The sequence below is a fragment of the Phalacrocorax carbo genome, chromosome 8 (assembly GCF_963921805.1).
Source record: "Phalacrocorax carbo chromosome 8, bPhaCar2.1, whole genome shotgun sequence".
In the NCBI taxonomy this organism is placed as follows: Eukaryota; Metazoa; Chordata; class Aves; order Suliformes; family Phalacrocoracidae; genus Phalacrocorax; species Phalacrocorax carbo.
In genome coordinates this window covers 20,697,157-20,716,343 of record NC_087520.1, presented here as the reverse complement: position 1 = coordinate 20,716,343, position 19,187 = coordinate 20,697,157, and positions in this window count along the sequence as shown.

Genomic DNA, 19,187 nt, shown 5'->3' with positions numbered 1-19,187 from the left:
GACAGTACCACTTTTTCTCTGACCACAGGGTTCTGATCTCTCTGTCATTCAAAATTTCTCAGCACCTTCAAAATCTCCCATTTATTTTAAGCAACTTGTCAAAGAAATCGTTCCCCTCTTTTTCTCACTTGTGTCTGTGTGTTTGATTGAAAAGGAGAGGAAATAACTGGTGCAAACACCAGTATTGAACTGTTCATGTAACATGTTTAAGGATTGCTAACTAAGACTTTGGGTGTCTCACAATAGGGAAACACAACCTGGTTCCGAGCTGGATATGATACTGCTAGCTCTAAAATATCTCAGTTCCATTACAAGTACCATAACCTAGCAGAGAAGCCAGCAAAGATGGTCATATTTTAAATGTCAATTGCAGATTATTTTGATTCTTGGCTTTCAAGTTTGAGGAGTGCAAAAGAATACCCTCCAAAATAGAAATGCTCAAGATGAATGACCCACAGTCCTTGCCGACCCACATGTGACCCTGTGCAAGAAATGGGCCATAAGTAACGTCATACTTTGCTTGTCTTGTCAACCCTTGACTGTACCAGTACATTCCTGCCACCACAAGCAGTATCCCAGCCCATGTGCTGAGAACTGCTCTGAAGTGGTTTCAAATGGTTTGCTCTAAGTGTGTAGATTATGCAAAGTAAGCTTTCAGATGGAGTAAGACTTTCAAGATAAGTTCTCAAGTGATCCAATCACTCAAGTCAATAGAGACGGAAGAGATGCTGAATTTATGCTCACCCAAGAACAGTAGTCCTGAATCACAAGTAATCACAAGGGCAAAATCCCTCTTAAAAAAGAAAAAATTCTTTCACTGCACCTCAACAGGCTGGTGTGAATGGAATTCTATGAAAATGATGTTTCCTGAGGTTTTGAGCATTTGGATAAGATGCAGTAGTATCAGAAACACTCGGATAAGAGTTGTTTCCATGTGTCAGGTAAGACTTTATTCTCTAATTTACAGAAGAATGCTAGTAATAATTTATTTTGATATATTATTTCCATTTCTGACTCCTGTAAGTCTATAAATTCATGTAAATAAAACAAAACATAGTCAACCCTTGTAGAATTTTCCTGATCAAAGTTTCAATATACTTTATCTTGGTTTCACTTGTCATTTTAGGTCTTCAGATCTAGTATGTCACAGTCCACGCACCGCGCACATCCCATTAGCAATCGGCCTGTCAGCAGGCCTTGACAGCCTGACCGCTGTTACATCACATACACAGACAAAATTATTCATGCAGGTGTACCATGATTCTGCTTTTCATGGGCAATGGAATTCATTTTTGCACAGTGACAATCTTTTGTGATTTACAGGTTCATATTAGCTTCAGCTACTGTATATCTAAAAGAAACCTGAGTGGTAAAGCTATCAGACAAAAGCAATAGTGTACGACCTGTCAATTATACTCCACTTGGCCCTTAAAAAATATGAAATTATCATTATTGTACAGAAACTGAGTCTGATAAGTTGCTTAGGAAACAAGTACCGCTTGATACAGCATGAATTTCACTTAATTGCGAGAGAAGAGCAAATGGGAGGGGCAAGTAATAGTCCTTTATCGGTTTACATCCTTAGGTAGGACTTTATTTGTTGGAGCTTATATTTTTTTTCATTCTGTGACTCACTGCATGGCATCCCCACAGGGCTATAGGTAAGAACTTACCCCAGATCACGACCTAGGCTGTACTTCATGAGCCAAAGACCTGCTGTATCTTTTCACAAAAATCTTTTGTGTAGCTTGGGATCAGCAGATCTGAGATATATATTGAGGAAAGTCTTTTAATGTGAAATGGAATTACAGATTAAAAAAATGGAAGTAAAAGGTTGTGTGAGACATCCACAAGTGCTTTGATTGCAGACAATTGTTAGCAACTCAATGGGGACTGGAGTGAAATACAAAATGTCTGGCACCTAGAATTATGATAGAATGAAATCTACAGTCCTCTTATCAAATCATGAAAGCACCACAAAAAGCCCTATTTCCTTCAAAGTGGTGGCATAAATTAGTTTAACAGCTATATAGACAGCAATTTTTGAATTCCTCAATTTTAGCTACATTGGCTCTTAGATAGCTAGGAAATACCAGCAGTATACACATCCTCTGCTAGAAAGGCAGGACAGGGCACAAGGAGTGATTGCATAGGGTAAGGATAGTAAAGCACTTAAAAGACAGCACAAAACATACACCAAGATTTTGTCACTCTGTGTCTAAATCTCCTCCATGCTGTTTGTGTAAGATTCAGCCCTGAAAGCAGATTGCAGAAACCTGTTATTAAATTAATGGAGTGGCATTTGTCTGCATCAATTGATTGCAGGATTTGGTCTTCCCTTCTAAGCTCTCTTGGACAGAGAGTTGGTTTCCTAATTTTTTTTATACTGGGTAATACATTCCAGAATACTGCTATAAACAATATCTGAGGGTCCTGAAACTTAGGTTGGAAGCTTTTGATGAAAAATGAAAATTGTTTTCTTTTTAAAGCCATTTAGCTTCAAATATCAGTCTTCGGTCCGGTATAACTGTATGCCAGTTTTAAGACTAAAATGGAAATCTACAGAGTTTTAGCTGGATTCTTCTTAGCTGCAAGGACTTCTCTACTTCAGAAAACTCCTCTGCATTATTACCACCACCTTCACCAGGTGCGGGTACAACAATGGGGAAAAGAAGTAAGAACTGAGACAGCAAAATGAAATAAGTAAATTAACAGGACACATGAACAAGTAGTGAAGGGGGAGGGGAGAAAGAATAGTGGAGGCAAGTGTTATGCCATGGCACAATAAAATATGAAGAGGGGAGCACCGTTTATTTAACAGTGACTCCCCCCTCCCCCCCCCCCCCCAAAAAAAAATTAATGCTAATTTAAACTAACATGTAAAACATGAAACATACCTTCTATCTCAGAAATAAAATACAGTTCCTGCACCAATTCTTTATTGTCTAGACAAAGGGAGATTACTGAGACTCCTGACCTTTGTGATACCACTGTCAAACATGTTTTGGTCCAGATGAAATATTTTGAGACTTAAAATCTATTTTTCCTCTAAATAAGGAAAATTGACAGGATACTTTTATTCTAACTTGCCATTTATAGTTGTAAAATATATTTTCACTTAAAAAAATGCCTTAATAAAAGTAAACAAAACCCGAAGAAACTAACTGTGACCAGCATACAACAGCCAAAGCATAATCAGTGGATTCTATTTTAAGAATGCAAAATATTTCACACGTTTATTTAAAAAGATACCAGTATTATGCAACGCACTTTCTAACTCGAACAAGCTCCTTATATCTTCTGGTAAACAATCATCCAGGTTAAAAACTTAGTCATAGTTCAAGGAGAAGTGCTGTCAGTGGGTCTAAGCAATACTTTAACTGCTCTTCAGACTTTTTCAGCAAGAACTAGGAGAATACAAGTTTGTATCTTACTGTAAAACAGATTACAGCTGTCCTTTTATCAGGGCACTAGAAAGGGAGATAAAACTGCTCGCTGCAAACGTATAGTGCTATTACTTCAAGCCTTTTTCACAGAATCACCAAATGGTAGGGGTTGGAAGGGACCTCTGGAGATCATCTTGTCCAACACCCCTGCTTGAGCAGGGACACCCAGAGCAGGGGGCACAGGAACGCATCCAGGTGGGTTTTGAATGTCTCCAGGGAAGGAGACTCCACAACCCCCCTGGGCAGCCTGTGCCACTGCTCTGTCACCCTCACAGGAAAGAATTTTTTTTCTCATGTTTAGGTGGAACTTCCTGTGCTCCAACTTGTGCCCATTGTCCCTTGGCCTGTCATTGGGCACCACTGAAAAGAGTCCAGTCTCAGAGACTGGAGTCTTGTTTTTGGAGACAAATGGAGAACACACTAGTGCTCCTCATCATCTTTCACCTTCTTGCATGCCTACCCTAAATGAGCTTGTGTCAATATTCCTATTCTTTCCTTGCTATCCTAAATCCTCAGCTGGTCCTAGTGAGGTGGAAATGTCCCACAGTGTGGCAGTAAGCATAAATGTAGGTTTTGTAGCACATTTTGCCTGACTGATGCTTTCTAACTTTGAGCATGCAAGCCAAATGTTTCATGGAATCAATACTCAGTTTACATGTGATCTGCCTCTATTTACAGATGCTAGAAGGTAGAAATTTCACAGACAGATGTTTCTGCTCAGCAGGAATTACTAAGTCAGAATGCAATACTTTTGCTGACTAGAGAGTGCTTTACCCTCTACAGAAAGGGTGTTATTACTTAAATGGTATACCATGGAAATGGACTGAAGGCCAGTCAAGATGGCAAGGGACTTGTCCAGCAAATGCAAAAACACTCTTTCTACTTATCACACAGAGCACTTGAAGAAGCAACTTACACTTTATGGGTACGTATGCATCAAAGCACATTAAAGCAGTGCAAAATAGGTAAGATCAGATGAGTGGATGAACCACAAAAGTGGAATCTGAAAACAGAAATTAAAATCTAGTGTGGAGTACACAGGTGTTGCAAATCAGTCCTAGGGGAAATTATAATAATTCTGCGAAAACAATTCAGAATGCCAGGACAGGAGGGGGAAAAAAATAAATAATTTAAAAACCCCACCCAAAAAAACCCACCCAAACAAACAACAAAACCAACAGTGAAATAATCCCTCACAAGAAGCTATATGCAAAACTTAGCAATACTGTCAGTATTTATCACTTTGCATCCAAGGATCTCTCTAAAATAATCCACTGTTTCTGTGGAGGGTTATCATTCATTGTCTCCTCCTACCCCATTTTGTGCTCATACTTAGTAATTTAGCAACAGCTATGACCTGGAAGAGATCTCATTCATGCAAATAACTAAGTTTCTACACTGTTATTTTGCCTATTTCACAGATGGGGTAGATGGAGCACACACTGGCTAAGCACACAAGCCACTTCCTACTGAAATTAATGGCAAAACCCACATTCAGTTCAGGAACAGCAACATCAAGGAGGAGTGCCCAAGAGTCATGATTATCCAATATCTTCTTACCAATATGGTCTTTACCATATTTCCAGGGAAATTAAAAAGAAATGCTTTGTAATTTCTATCTAATGAAGTACTAGATGGAAATGAAAACATCCTCAGGGTCTTAAATTTTTTTGAAGCTAGAGCTTCCAAAACAGAGAATGCATCTTATGGTAGAGAGATCGAAGTCTAGTACAAGTATGCTCAGTCCTCAAGCCATGGTGGGGGAGCTAAGAGGGCCTCTGAAGCGATTGTAAACTACCATTCTGAATTTGATTTGGGTGACCTCCTCCCTAACGTCTAGGGACACATCATATCTATCCCCCATATGCCAGCATAAGGTCACTTTAACAACTAGTATTATTGGTTACTCTTCCAGACATGGACAGATCAGTGATATCTTAAACAGGGCAATAAAACTGTCTTCAGAGCTGCTTTGAAGAATTGTGAATTAACCAGTCAGACCAAGAGTCTGTCACTGGAAACAGAAGAACAGCTCTGGGTAGTAGTACTAACCATGGTATTAACTTTGCAAAGTTATTCTCACAGGTGAAAAAAGCAGCTGAGTAATACTCGTATTTGTTGTTGTTGTTACACAGCAGACTCAAAGTATTGCTCTGCATTTTATGTCTCAAAATGGCCATTTTGGATACCTCATGTTCATCAGGAGTAACTCTATAAATGCTACGTCACTACCAAAAACCACCAGAAGCAGATTTTAGAGTAAGATCTTCTCTGTAGAGTAAAGTAATTGTGCGCCTTTATTTATGCATTTAGCTATATCCAGCTGATCAGCTCTCTATGAAAATATCAAGTATACTTTATATAACTTCCACAACAAAGCTTGATAACCCTGATCCTATAGGTGAATAACTTGTATGTCCGTCATGCCTCAGAGTTCAAGTTCAAAAAGAGCTGGACCTGTCTTTCAAGTATCTTTTAATTTCTCCAGTTCCATTCTATAAATATAGATAATTTGCGCCACCATAAGGCACCAAGGGTCATTTGAACATGTCAAGACATTGAGAGTTCAACACTTTCTTCTTTAGTTTCTTGAAGTTTAAGTCCCATTTAATTTTTTTTCTGCTTTGGGTTTGACCAGCTTCTTCCCAGCATTAGTCCCTGTTATGAATTTTACACTAAGTAAAAGATACAGCTGACACTGTCACAACTTATTGTTGAGGCTATGGATAAGAGTTCTCTTTTCAGGGCAAGGCTGATGGATGCTGCTGTCATACACTTGCATTTTTTTTCCTGAACCTATCAGTTTTCTGACGATGCTGTATGAGTCCATAGCCCCACAGGGAAACATGCCATATGCACAGGAGATTTGTCCATTACTGCCAAATATAATTCTGTATGAATGACCTCTTTTTTCTTAAGATTATTATAATATGAAAGTTTATTATGATTCTATTTCATACTGCCTCTACAAGTGAAGTGATTCTTTCACCATTCCTTCACTTCAGACTTCGTTTTGAGGAAAAAAACAACTACTTTCCATTTTCATCTCCTATTTCATCACCTGGAAACATTCTCATAATAAATTTATTTGTAAGAACAAACTTCTTTTGCAAGGAACGTAAGCACCCCAGTGTTATTGTTTTGCATATCATCAGTAACCCTGCCTTTCTTTTAAGAAAAGCGTTTTAAAATTCTCATTCCTGCAGTCTATGCCAGAACAGGAAAATTGTGAATAGCATAATAAATCCTTTCGAAATAAATACATTGGTACAATAAATAAATTAGCAACAAAATCTGCAAACATGAGATTTAAAGTAAGCTTCACAGGGTTTGGGGGCAAGTTTGCACTTCTGAACCATGACAAGATAAATATTTTCAGCCAATGACAAAAGACACAAATACACGAACGTGAAGAAAATCAGGGTCTGTATAAAGATTTGGGAGTATGTAGTGTGCTGACATTGTATGTACACAGTTGGGCATGCATATACCATGTAACCTGAAAAGAAAAATGCAAAGTACATGTCAAAGGTTGTTTACTAATGTTACCCGCGGTGGCTCTTTGCATTGCCCTAATGATAATGATTCTGCTGGTGACTATATGCATCCAACACAGCACTACAACATTTTGAAGGTCACACCAATTTACATTGTCTTTTCACACTGCACTATGTCATTCAGTATCAATGTGACATGAGAAGAGTGTCATGTCTGTCCTCCCCACCCCAACACTACTGCCTTTTATTCCTCCACTAGATGGGCACCAGACTGGTGCATGAAATTTTTGGTTCTGTGCACCTGAAGGATAACTCTTATTCTAAGATGGTCTTTCTTGGGCCAATTCAGAGAGATTTCTAAGTACGCAATGTTGTGTATGCGGGTCATACGTCAGAATCTAGGTAGTATGATCCAGGTTGTAGAACTCTTACAGTTGAGCATTTGCTGGTCTTTAGAGAGATTAGGACAATCTGTAACAAAATCTGTTAGGAAAATTATCATACCAAATATAAATTAGTTGAATGTCACATCACAACACAAATCGGAAAGACAATTTTGAAAGTAATAGACAATTGCATCTTGGAACAGCTCATTCTGAAGCATACAAGAGAATAAGCTATTCTTGACTTTGCCTTAAGTGACTTTCTGAAATAATTCCTGTAAATAAGTATGATTGAACTGCTAAAGAAAAAACATAATATAATTAAATTTGACATGCTTCGTGAGATCAAACTAAGCAGTAGTTTGCAACAGTGAAATTCAGAAGCCAGATTCTTTTTACGTGAGTAGGCTACAGCAGTTTGAAAGACAATGAAGTAAAAAGAATAGGAAACTAGGATCCATAGGAAGCAGCTGGGACACCATCCTGTTAGACAGTCAGGGGAGAGATCTGAAAACTCTTGCATATCAAAACAACAAAAATGAAGTGAACAGGGCAGGTAGTGGTTTAAATATAAAGTTTGTAGGCCTTCAAGGCACTTTTTCTGAATCTAACTCAGATTATGGCAGTAAGTAAGATCCTAAACAATGGCTGGCTAGGAGGTTAAAATGCCAACATGATTGCCAAAAATAAGAACAAAATATGGTAAAAAACAAACTTTGGAAGCTTAGCAGAATACGTGTGGGTTTTCAGTACCCCCAGAAATCTTGCAGTGAGACAATCTTTTTTTACTTAGTTCTTTAGACATAGTGAATACGAGATACCGATACACAGAAGTGAAGTGGAAAGCCACTTTTGAGGCATTCTCAAAGATAGAGATATCAAGAAGTATAAGAGCAGTGGGTGAAATAAGAGAGGGAATAAAACTGTTTTAACAATTACATTACTTTACCACAGAGTTTTGAAAGAACTGATGAATGCAGTAAAAAGCACTATCAGACAACCTATGAAACAGAGTTAATACCTTCATGATGTGTACACACCAGACTAGGTTTTGAAAGAACTGTATTTCTCTAACTTCTCAGAGTTCTTCAGAAAACTGGGAGGTAATATCTGTAGAACTCCTCAAAGAGCAAGAATGTTCTTTCAGGTTAAGTCTGATCTGAGACATATATGGTCTGCTATACAGAGTCTAATTAAGGACTGATAGGTATGCTAACATTATAGTAAAATTCCATGCCAAGCTTACTAAGATAAATAAAAAATAATATATATTACCACTTCAAAGTATCTCCATCAGTCAGATGAAACATCTGTGAAAGGCTGAGACTTTCTCAAAAACAAATAGCTAGCCAAAAGTGGAATGGGAAATATCTATTGCCCTCTTTCCTGCTATAAATTCTAGACCACAATTCACATAAGGTCAAAGGATAAGACTTCCAAATTAGTTGCACCATGTGGTTTCACACCTTCCTTGTTGTTGGCCATTAAAGTGGATAGACTACTATTACAAGTTAGGAACGGAATACGTATGATAAAACCGTTGGCTCGGGTAATTCATCTCTAGATGCAGTATGCAGAGTACTCATGCTGGTTTTAGTTCTTGCTTAGCTTTGGAGTCAGCGCATGGCTTACTCTTCCTCACGATGTATAATTCAGGACAGATTCCACTGAATAATAGGGAAACTGAAATGTTTACAGTGGGCTACAAAACAGTCCGTTAGACCTATGCCACAGAAGCCCTGTTCAAGAGAGACTGAAGTAGTACATTGTCTCTGAATTTGTACCTTTCAAAAAACATATCTACACTACTGTGTCTTTGGAGGGGTTTCCTGTGGAACTATATTTAGCCTAGGTATCAGGAACTCAGCTATAGCAGCATGAAGCTCAGCATGCACTAATTAGTCAGGCTTCTCAGAAAGCACTTGCAGGCCACGCTCAGCTCTGCGGCGCTGCAGCTCACTGCTGGTGTTTGGAACGTGTGCTAGCCTAAAAGGTAACTTAGTCTTGTTGTAACTGCAGTATAGGAGACCCTGCAAAAAGATGCATTTTGCCCTTGATTGCAGGCATCAATGAGCTTGAAAACAAAACATCAGGAAGTTGAGGATGAATACAGGATATACACATATACTATGTTATGTCATATATTAATCATACCTTCTCTACATATGTGTAGAGAGGGAATATATACCTGAATCACATATAATATTATAAATGCTTCTGCTTTTTCTTTGTTTTGCTTCAGCTGAAAGTTGTATGTTACACACAAAACAACTGAATAATGAATAACAAAGGCATGTTATTTAATTCTTTTAGAGGAGACCAGCAATTATTATATACTGACTGTTCAAGGGTGTTATTTTTGTAAACAAGAAAGAAACTAAATGAGCATAGAATTTATCATTAGGAAATGATCTCTTATTCAATTAATACACATTCAAGAGAGCCCCATATGCATGTGCTCTAGTTAGTGAAGTACTGCAGGAAAATAGGAAGAGATCTCCCAGGGTGCAGCACACCCTGCTTTCTCTACCATATGCCTTCTAAATATGTTCCTCCATGTCACTATACTTACAATACAACTTGCTGATTCTTGGCAAATTGATTCTGATACATTAAAAACATATAAATCCTAAAGAATAGGCTTTACTTATTAAAAAAAACACCCAACCAACCAACCAACCAAAAAAAAAAAAAAAACCACCACCAAACACTCAAAGGAAAACACCCTTACTGAAGTGACCGGTGAGTTCTGGCAACAGACACATGCTTTCAAAATTGTGGTGCTGTCCTTTAATTTCTGGAGTAATTCCATCTAATGTCGCATTCTTTTCCAAGCTATGGTCTCAAAAAGATGCTGAAAACCAAAGCTTAAAAACCTCAAGAGATACTCCAGGATGCATGAAACATATTAGTGGTATTTATTTGGATGAGGTACTAAAGGCAAGAGTTGTTGTAAATTTAAAGAAAGCATGATATAGATTCAGGGAAACCATAAACTGTTTTGAGGTTAGCCTAAATGTGGATTAAAAGAAATGTAGTGAATTTTCAAGAGGAAAACTGTAATATATTGCCCTTTTTTTGGTTTTGTGTGAAACTAGAGGAAGCCTAAAGAGTTCAAATAATTAATAAACTGCTGTTAAGTCACAGATTTTAAACAATAATCTAAAATTGACATTTACAGTGTAAATCTTCAATGCTGTTCTATAAAGTTGTGCGATAAATTGGGCAGGAAGCTTTGTTCCTAAAAAGAGACTTTCAAAGGCCTTCCAACTAGGCACAGAATAAGGAACTATTAACTAAGAGGAGTTGGGGAGGTAGACAATAGGGGAAGATGAATTTTTTATAAATCACTTATTTCTAAGTATATTAACCTATTTTAAGGGCTATATGTGTGTTATACAAAAGAATAAAGACAAACTGAGGTGAAGTAACACTGGATAAAGATAAAAGTAGCAATAACTTAGCATCTACAGGTGATAACTGAGATTAGCAATTCAAGAGTTGAAACATTAGCAATTACTATCAGAAACTCTTCGATAACTGAGGAGGTATCAGTTGATTGGAGACCAGTGATTTGTTTCAGTACTTAGAACAGCTTCTTAAAATTATTTAAAACAGATACACATCTGCAAGTTCTGCGTATCTTTACTGTGGGCTTTAGAAGCACAAATTTCAGTTTGTGTGTTGTCTGTCTGCTTCCTAAACTTAAAATTAGTAGGAATGCTTTTCCCCAAATTTCTAACTACACAGCCCATGGATCTTCTAGGAACTGCTTGGATTTGGGGAAAACAAAATATTCTAGTGCTTAGTCATTAATATGACTGCATATTATATTATATAATAAATATTTTTACAATATTAAACAATTAATTTTTAATACAGGACCTTTTTATAAATGGCTGTTTCAAAATATGAGGAGAAAATTCCATCTGCAAATAAGATAGATAAATCAGGGAACTAGTGAATATTCACTGGGCAGATATGATTCTGTTGTGCTCAACAGAATCCATCAAAATCCATCACATAAAATGTAGGAAAGATGGGATCTATGTTAAGAAGATTTTAGTGTTTAGAAGGCTCAGTATAAATCTTTTTGCAAAGTAAATCAAAAGCTAAGGCATTGCATGTTATGGTAAAGGGACTCTAAGGAAAATTTCAGCTAAAACTTGACAGTGATTGCTGCCACAATATTATAACTCTTAGAAATTCATCATGTCCATTTTAAGAAATTCATCCATATTATAAATCATGGATAAACTGAGATGTCTTATTGTATATTCATAACACCTCACATAATATGCAACACATTTCATTTATCTTTACTTAAATTTTAAATAAACAAGGCTTTAGTTGTTCTAAAATAATGTATAATTACAAAATATGCAGTGACCACTGATAGCATCAACAACATAGTGTGTTGCTGGAGAGGTTTTTGGGTTTGTCTGGGGTTTTTTCCATCTTTGAGGAGTATCTTTCTGTTCCTCAGAAAAATATGCAATTGGACATTTGAATCTGAGACTTTCATTGAACATATACAGATAAATCTGCTGAATATTACACTCCTTTCAGTAAGTCTCCACCTATACTCAAGGTCCAAAGATGCACCACATTGCATTTTTGCCATATGTATTCACTGATATGCTGAGAACACATTTGTATGTTTCCAACATTACGTTTTATCTTACTGTCTTTGACATCAGTGGGTCCCTGGCCTTAAGACTGATCCCTTCTACTTAAAACTTTGTAAGTAAAAAAATTCTTATTTAAACATTTTAAGAAAGTTATCATCTTTAACAATAGACAATAACGTAAAAGACTTCCCATTATACTGTTCAAAGAGAATGGTATTTAAAGACACTTTTAGATAAAAAAAAAATGCTTTATTATGTGCCATCTATTTGCACACTCAAAATTGTGTTCCAGTTATGCCACGACAACACTAACATTTTGCATCTAATTTTGTCTTCCTCAAAATTTTGCTCAATTTTATCTGTGCAGATCTCTTTCTGGCTATTCACATTTAAAGATCCTTTTCAGACCATTTTAAAAATGCAGCCACTAATGAGAGGGATGATTAAGAGGCCTAATAGTTTGCTATTAGCATATGGAAAAGTGAAACAGTTTCCATCTGCATACCTATTTTTATCTCTCTGTTTCTTCTCCTGCCCTTAAAGAACTATAACGTTAGGTAATCTGCATTGCTGGGGCATTGGAAAAGCAATCCAAAGTGGGAAGCCTCCTATGATTGCTGAAAGAGCCAGTCCAGAGAAGCAGGGGCTCATCTGCTCGTTATTATCTTTGTGCTACAGTCTATCAAAGACTGAGCACTATAGCTGTGTCAACCGACTTCTTTGAATTTAAATTAGTGTTTTTTCGGTCAAATTCTCTGAGGACATTTCAACATTTCAGGTAAATAAAGATGCGTACAAAGATGTTGTATATCAACAGCAGGTACACTAACCGGTAAGTGTTATATGTTAAGCATCTCTTCCAAGTTCACACATTCAACTTTTGGCTCTGATCCTATCACAAATAAAACACATTTGACAATTACTTGTGACTATTCAATGCAGTACATCAGGCTTAGTCTCCACCATCCAAGGTTAAATCTGCTGACAGTTTCTTATTAAGCACAGGACAAAAAAAAAAAAAAAGTAAACAAATCAATTGGAACTCTGCACTTAAATATATTTTTTATGACAAAGACTATCCAGTGCTTAGGAGAAAACGGTTTCAAGAGTAGTGTTTATCTGAAATTTCAAATAGGATTAATGTTGGGTTCAAGTGAAAGAAGACACTAATTATTCTACAACACAGTAGCAAAATTACAACCATTTCCACATTAAAACAATAGGCATACCTCAAACCCCAAACTTAGTCACATTCTGAAGTACTTGCTCTGAATTTCTTGTCTTTAGGTCGACCCCAGTGAAAAGTCAGTGTGTCAAATCTAGATGGCCAAGTTAGCTTTTGCTTTAGAAAAACCTATATTAATCAAAGCAGAGAAAAGATTTGGTAGGCAAATGAGAGAGCTTTTGGCAGGAGATGTTATTAAACTTATAAAGGGGCAAGGCATTCACATCTCAACTGGTCATTGCCTGCCCTCACTTTTGTGTTGCCTCCTTCCTAAAAGGGCAGAAAGGGACCAAGGTATGATACAGGATCTGCAGATGGGATCTTTCAGTGAGCTCTAGTAATATGCATCAATGGACTGAAGGATGTTTCTGAATTCCTTCACTGTGTAGTGCTTGACCAAGCCCGAGTCAGGCAGAGACATCCTCAAACCACACCTCAGCACCAGCTTTCAACCAGTTTCAGTCAGAATAGCTGTAAGAATTTAGAGAATTTTGAGTTGTGAAGCCTTCCTACTTCCTACAAAACAACGCCTGCTGCTTACTGTAAGTTATGAGTTTCAAGTTAAAATAACTAGTGACATTTCTTAAGCACATGTAGTTCTGTCAAGTTTAAACCACTGTAGATTATTACTAGTCTGTGTACAACTTCAGAAAGAAAAGGAGGGGAAGGCAGGCATCCTTCATCTATTCTATTAGCAAGTTTCTGCATTTATTTTATATAGATTTTAGTAACACATTCAAGAAGTATTTACACAATTTTAATCAAATATTCTTCTGAACATCAGTCTAGCAATCAAGTGTGTGTGTTATCAGGGAAATAAAAAGCCACAAAACAACAACAACAAGCCAAAAAAACCCCCATATACAACAGCCCGACCAATATTGCTTGCCTGGGAGCATGAAAAATAGTAATTAGACAAAATAGTACCAAACAGAAAGCTCCTTTTAGAAAGTTTAGAGGGATGGCCTCAAGCTGTGCCAGGGGAAGTTTAGGTTGGACATTAGGAAAAACTTCTTCACTGAAAGGGTTGTCAGGCATTGGCACAGGCTGCCCAGGGAGGTGGTGGAGTCTCCATCCCTGGAGGTATTTAAAAGAAGGGTAGATGTGGTGCTTGAGGATATGGTTTAGTGGTGGACTTGGCAGTGATAGGTTAACAGTTGGACTTGATGATCTTAAGGGTCTTTTCCAACCTTAACGATTCTATGACTCTATGGATTTGTCTTATATTGCAAATCTAATACTTTGTCCAGAACAATACATACAGCATGGATACAATAAACTAAAAGCAGGCTTCAGAGTGGCTTACTTATCAGAAAGGTAAGAAATGAGCAGCAAGCAGCTACTGAACTATTTCAATACCTGAAATACATGTAGGTAGTAGGACGCAGTAAATTAACTTGCCTAATTTCAGGTAAAAGGGAGATAAAACCATGCTTCATCTCAGAATCCCCACAGACAAGGAATTGTATTTCCAATTTGATTCACCAATTTCCTCTTGAAAAAATATAGCTATATAAAGCCTGTCACCATATATCTGCACTCTAACTGCCTATCATCAAGTTTGGACTACAGGAAGCAACAACATTCCTATGTAAATCCAGTCAGGCAAAAATTTAGTTTCCCTGAATTGGGCCTGTAAGCAGTCTAAACACTATCAAAACAGCGATAGACATTAATTGGTTTGAGGGTGGGTTTTTTGGTTTGGTGGGTTTTTTTGGTGGTGGTGGTTGCAAAAACCACCTGCTACAGCTGCTCTGTATCTATCAGTTCCTCACAGTAATGTTTCCTAGGATGGAAATATGAACTGATGCAAGTATGATGAGGCTGAGAATTTTACAGCCAACTTAATGGGGAGATGATGACTGAAGTCAGGTATAACCGGCCACTTAGCACTATTCCTAAGTCAGCTCATTTCTGCAAACTAGTGAGATGTTACAGGAGAGTTTCCCAGCCTAACTCTATATTCAGAACACCATCTCTTAAGTATTGTTGCATCCTCACGACTTCATACATAGCCATTGGGACTTGTTGCTACCAGCAGCACCTGATAATCTATGGAATCATTTGGTAAACAAGCATGCTGTATGAGAGCTGTCTAGCACTGCAGCTCTTCATCTGGGGTATATGTTTCAGTACCTCCCAAATCTCTAGTGCTCCACTTTCACAAGTAAATCTTTGAGGTGTGAGTAAGGTACTGAAACAAAGTAAAAGGGTTTTTAACTATATTTAGGCATATCACTGCTTTTAAAAAAACTTCCTGATGCCTAAATCCTGTTGATTTCAAAATTAGTTAAGAGCCTAAACATCTTTACAAATTGGCCCCAAGTGAGTTGCCACAGAATACAGATCAGGCAGTTCAGCTAGGGTACACCCCGTCCAATCTGCAATAGGATACAGTTAGTTGTACCACAAAATCTTAGAAACAGAGAATGACAGGAACATTTTATGGAGAAAAGCTGAAGCAAGAGCAAGAACCAGTGGAGAAGGAAAGTCTAGAGATTGTCCAGGGGACAGGAAACAGAATGAATGGAACAGCTCAATACAAGAAAACCAGGCAGCAGCCGTTCCGGCCGTAACGCAGTATGCTGGGATTTCCCATCTAACTGATGACATCTGAGGGTGCTACTCTGTGTCAGAATCTGACTTCAAACATTTAAGTATCCATCAGAGAAAGCACTATGCAACATTCCAGGTCCTTGAAAAACCATTAGGGAATTCACCACAAGCATCAGGACTCCATCAAATCAGACATTTGGAAAATGACGGTTGTAAACGTAATACTGCAAACCCAGTAAAGTTAAGTATTTGTTCAGTTTGCTAAACTTAACATAAGTTATACTAGTTAACTAGTTAACATAGTAAGACTATTTCCAGGCAGATCTTGGCGGGGGGTGGTGGGGTGGGTGGGGTGCAGGCAATATTTTAATAGCCCTTAAAACTGAGGGAAATAATTTGTTGGATGGTTGGTATGAAACTAATGATATTAATTTGTATAATATTGAATAAACTTTCCAGGAGAAAGACAGAATGAATGGAGCATGCTCAATCTTTCTATAAAAAGAGGCTAACTTTCTGAATAGAGGACTAGAAAATCATCAGTAAAGTATTATGTAACATAACAGTAACCAAAATACTAAGGTATCAAATATAAGTAAAGAACAAGAGAAAGTGTGTCTCATTTGTTTGTACGTTCATGATAAAGACTGGATAACATGAAAGATAAATTGGCAATTTTCACTAATGAGAAACAAATACATATATAATTGATATTATATGGTTACTGGAATCGAAATCACTGATTATAATCCATTTAAATTAGCAAGCAGATGGAAATTCATCACTTGTTTCAGAGATCCAAGAACTTCAAATTCATAGCTATAAATGAGTATTTCATGCTCTAGCAAGCCCAGGAAGGCCGATCCCTGAACCAGCCTACAGAACAGGAAGAAACATCTCTTCAACACACACCGGGAACACGGCTCAGCAGCGTGTCAGGAGAACTGCGGTACGGAAGACTGGCCAACCATCTCATGCAGCCAGAGTAATAAAATGTTATTACATTTTCAAAACACAGAAAACACTACAGCTGAATGTATTCTGAACTTTGGTAGTCATTTAGAGACTAATCATCCTGACCAATTTCTTTCAGGTGAACAAACAGACAGCACTCCCCATCCTCAGTGCTTAAGAAGGCTCTCTTTCCCTCAAAATAAGAAATCTGTTGGCCAGCAAGAAAAACTTAGAAAAATAAGATTGAGAATCAAAGGTTTCTACAGACCAGGAGTACTTGAAAGAGACAATTTCATTTCAGTGATCAGGTGAAGGTGGAAGTTGGATTAGTTAAATAAAAAAAGTGAAGGAGAAAGTAAGTAATGTAAATTTAAAGTTACAAAGCATGGAAAATTTATCAAATAAAATAAAGATAGTGTCTTTAGCCCAGGAAATCTTAAGATATTTAAGCATACTCTTATTTTTCATCTTTGATTTTAGCATTATTTGTACAGAAAACCTTTAATAAGTTCTAGTCTTCATGTTTCAGTAAGAAATATAGCCATCTCGATCCATTCTGTCACAATTTGAATTTAGGATCCTCTCACTGACAGTTGGACTGCTAAGATTAAGTTAATTCCATCACTTTTAATTTGGAGTAAATTTTGAATTATTTTTTTTAACTCCTAGGTACAATCAGCCTTAGCCTACTGTTCTAAATAATTTAGTGTAGTTTCATGAAAAGTAGAAGCCCCATATAAAGGAGAAAAAACTAGCTGTAGTATATATACAGTACCAAATGATATAATTCATAGCATAAAAATCAGGGATTCAATTTTAAAAAAGTACAAACAGTAGTGATTTATGTGGGGTCGGGTAGGGGAATAAACCAAACCCAAAGCCCAGGACAAATTGTTGCAGAGAAAAATGACAAAATAATTTGCTGTCAATTAATTATTAGGAAGGATGCTAAGGAAATCATACCAAGGATAAATGTAAAAATCAGAAAAACTAGAAGAAAAAAAACCCAAACCCCAAACAAAAATCCCCAAAGACTACTAAAGGAGAGGAGGCAGAGGAAATCTCTTGTCCGCTAGTGTTAATTTTCTAATAAATCATGGAAAACTGGAGAAACTCCAGAAGATTAGAAGAGAGCCAATGTTGTACCCATACTAAAAATGCCAAGAGGGATGAATCAGGTAACCACAGGCCAGATGCCCAACTTCAGTTCTTGGCAAAATAACAGAAAGCTGCTGCAAGAGTCTGACAAATTAAAGTATAGAAAAGTACTTAATTCCCAGCTACATGATTTTAGAGACAATTGATCTGGACAAAAGGCTTGATTTTATTCTTTCCAAAGATTACAAATTTGGTCGATGAAGGTAGTTGCCTATATGTAACAAACTTAATTTTTGCAGGGCGTCAAAAATGAGTACAGTTCAATATTGTACTCTGTCCATGCAGAAGAAAGTAGCTATTGCTCTGGAGGGTTAGCCCTTGAACTACTGGGGTTTTCTGCTTTGAAAGAATGAGTGATCTAGCTAGACTGAGAGATTGCAGCAGCTCTGCAGGGTGTCTGTGCTTAATGTCTGACTGTCCAACAAGTGAGCAACCTCGTAAGAAATAGGACAGGAATTGCTTCAGATCCCTTTTTCACAAAATAAATAATAAAAAAAATTGCACAGAAAATTATTTGATCAGGACATTTCTGATTCAGAGTGTTGCTCAGAATATTTTTGTCCAACTTGGAACAGGAAGGAAGAGGAGACTTCTGTGGGCATCACTGAAAACTCCGAAAGGGGAATTCTGCATCCAGCTTCCATATATGTATTACAAAAAAAGTTTAAATATTTTTCTCCTGTCCTGTCCAGGGCAAAATGGAGCAAATGACTTACAGGGTAGACAAATTAAGTGTCTGTCTAGCTGCTTGTCTTGAAATAGGCTGAGAGGTAACTTGCTTGTTACATGTAAGTATTCACTCACAGTGAGAGGGGCACCAAGTACCAAAGAGTTCTTTAACAGGACAAGGAGTAATGGAAACTGGTACCTAAAAGCTACAGCCAGATAAACATTAGCTGGAAATAAGACACAGTTATCAAGGAGATGATTCATAGCATAGGATAATTCAGGCTGGAAGAGACCTCAGTGGTCATTTAGCCCAATCTTCTGCAAAAAGCAGGCTTAGCTCTGACATCAGAGAGGATCACTCAGGGCTTTATCCAGTCAGCTATTGAAAACTTACAAAGGTGGAGACTGCGAAACACCCTTGGGCAACCTGTTCCATTGCTATTAATTATTATGAGGACTGAGCACAGAGATGAAAAAGTACTTTAGCTATACATTATTTTCTGAATTGAAAAAATGTCTACAATTATATATATATAAAAAAGAAGTCATTCAAGAATGAAAAAGAAATGCTACTCCTAAGAAAGTAGCAGCTGAAAATATAGATGGTAAGTATATCTCTAAATGGCACAGTAATTTTACTTTACACTCATTCCTTCCTCCTAATGCAA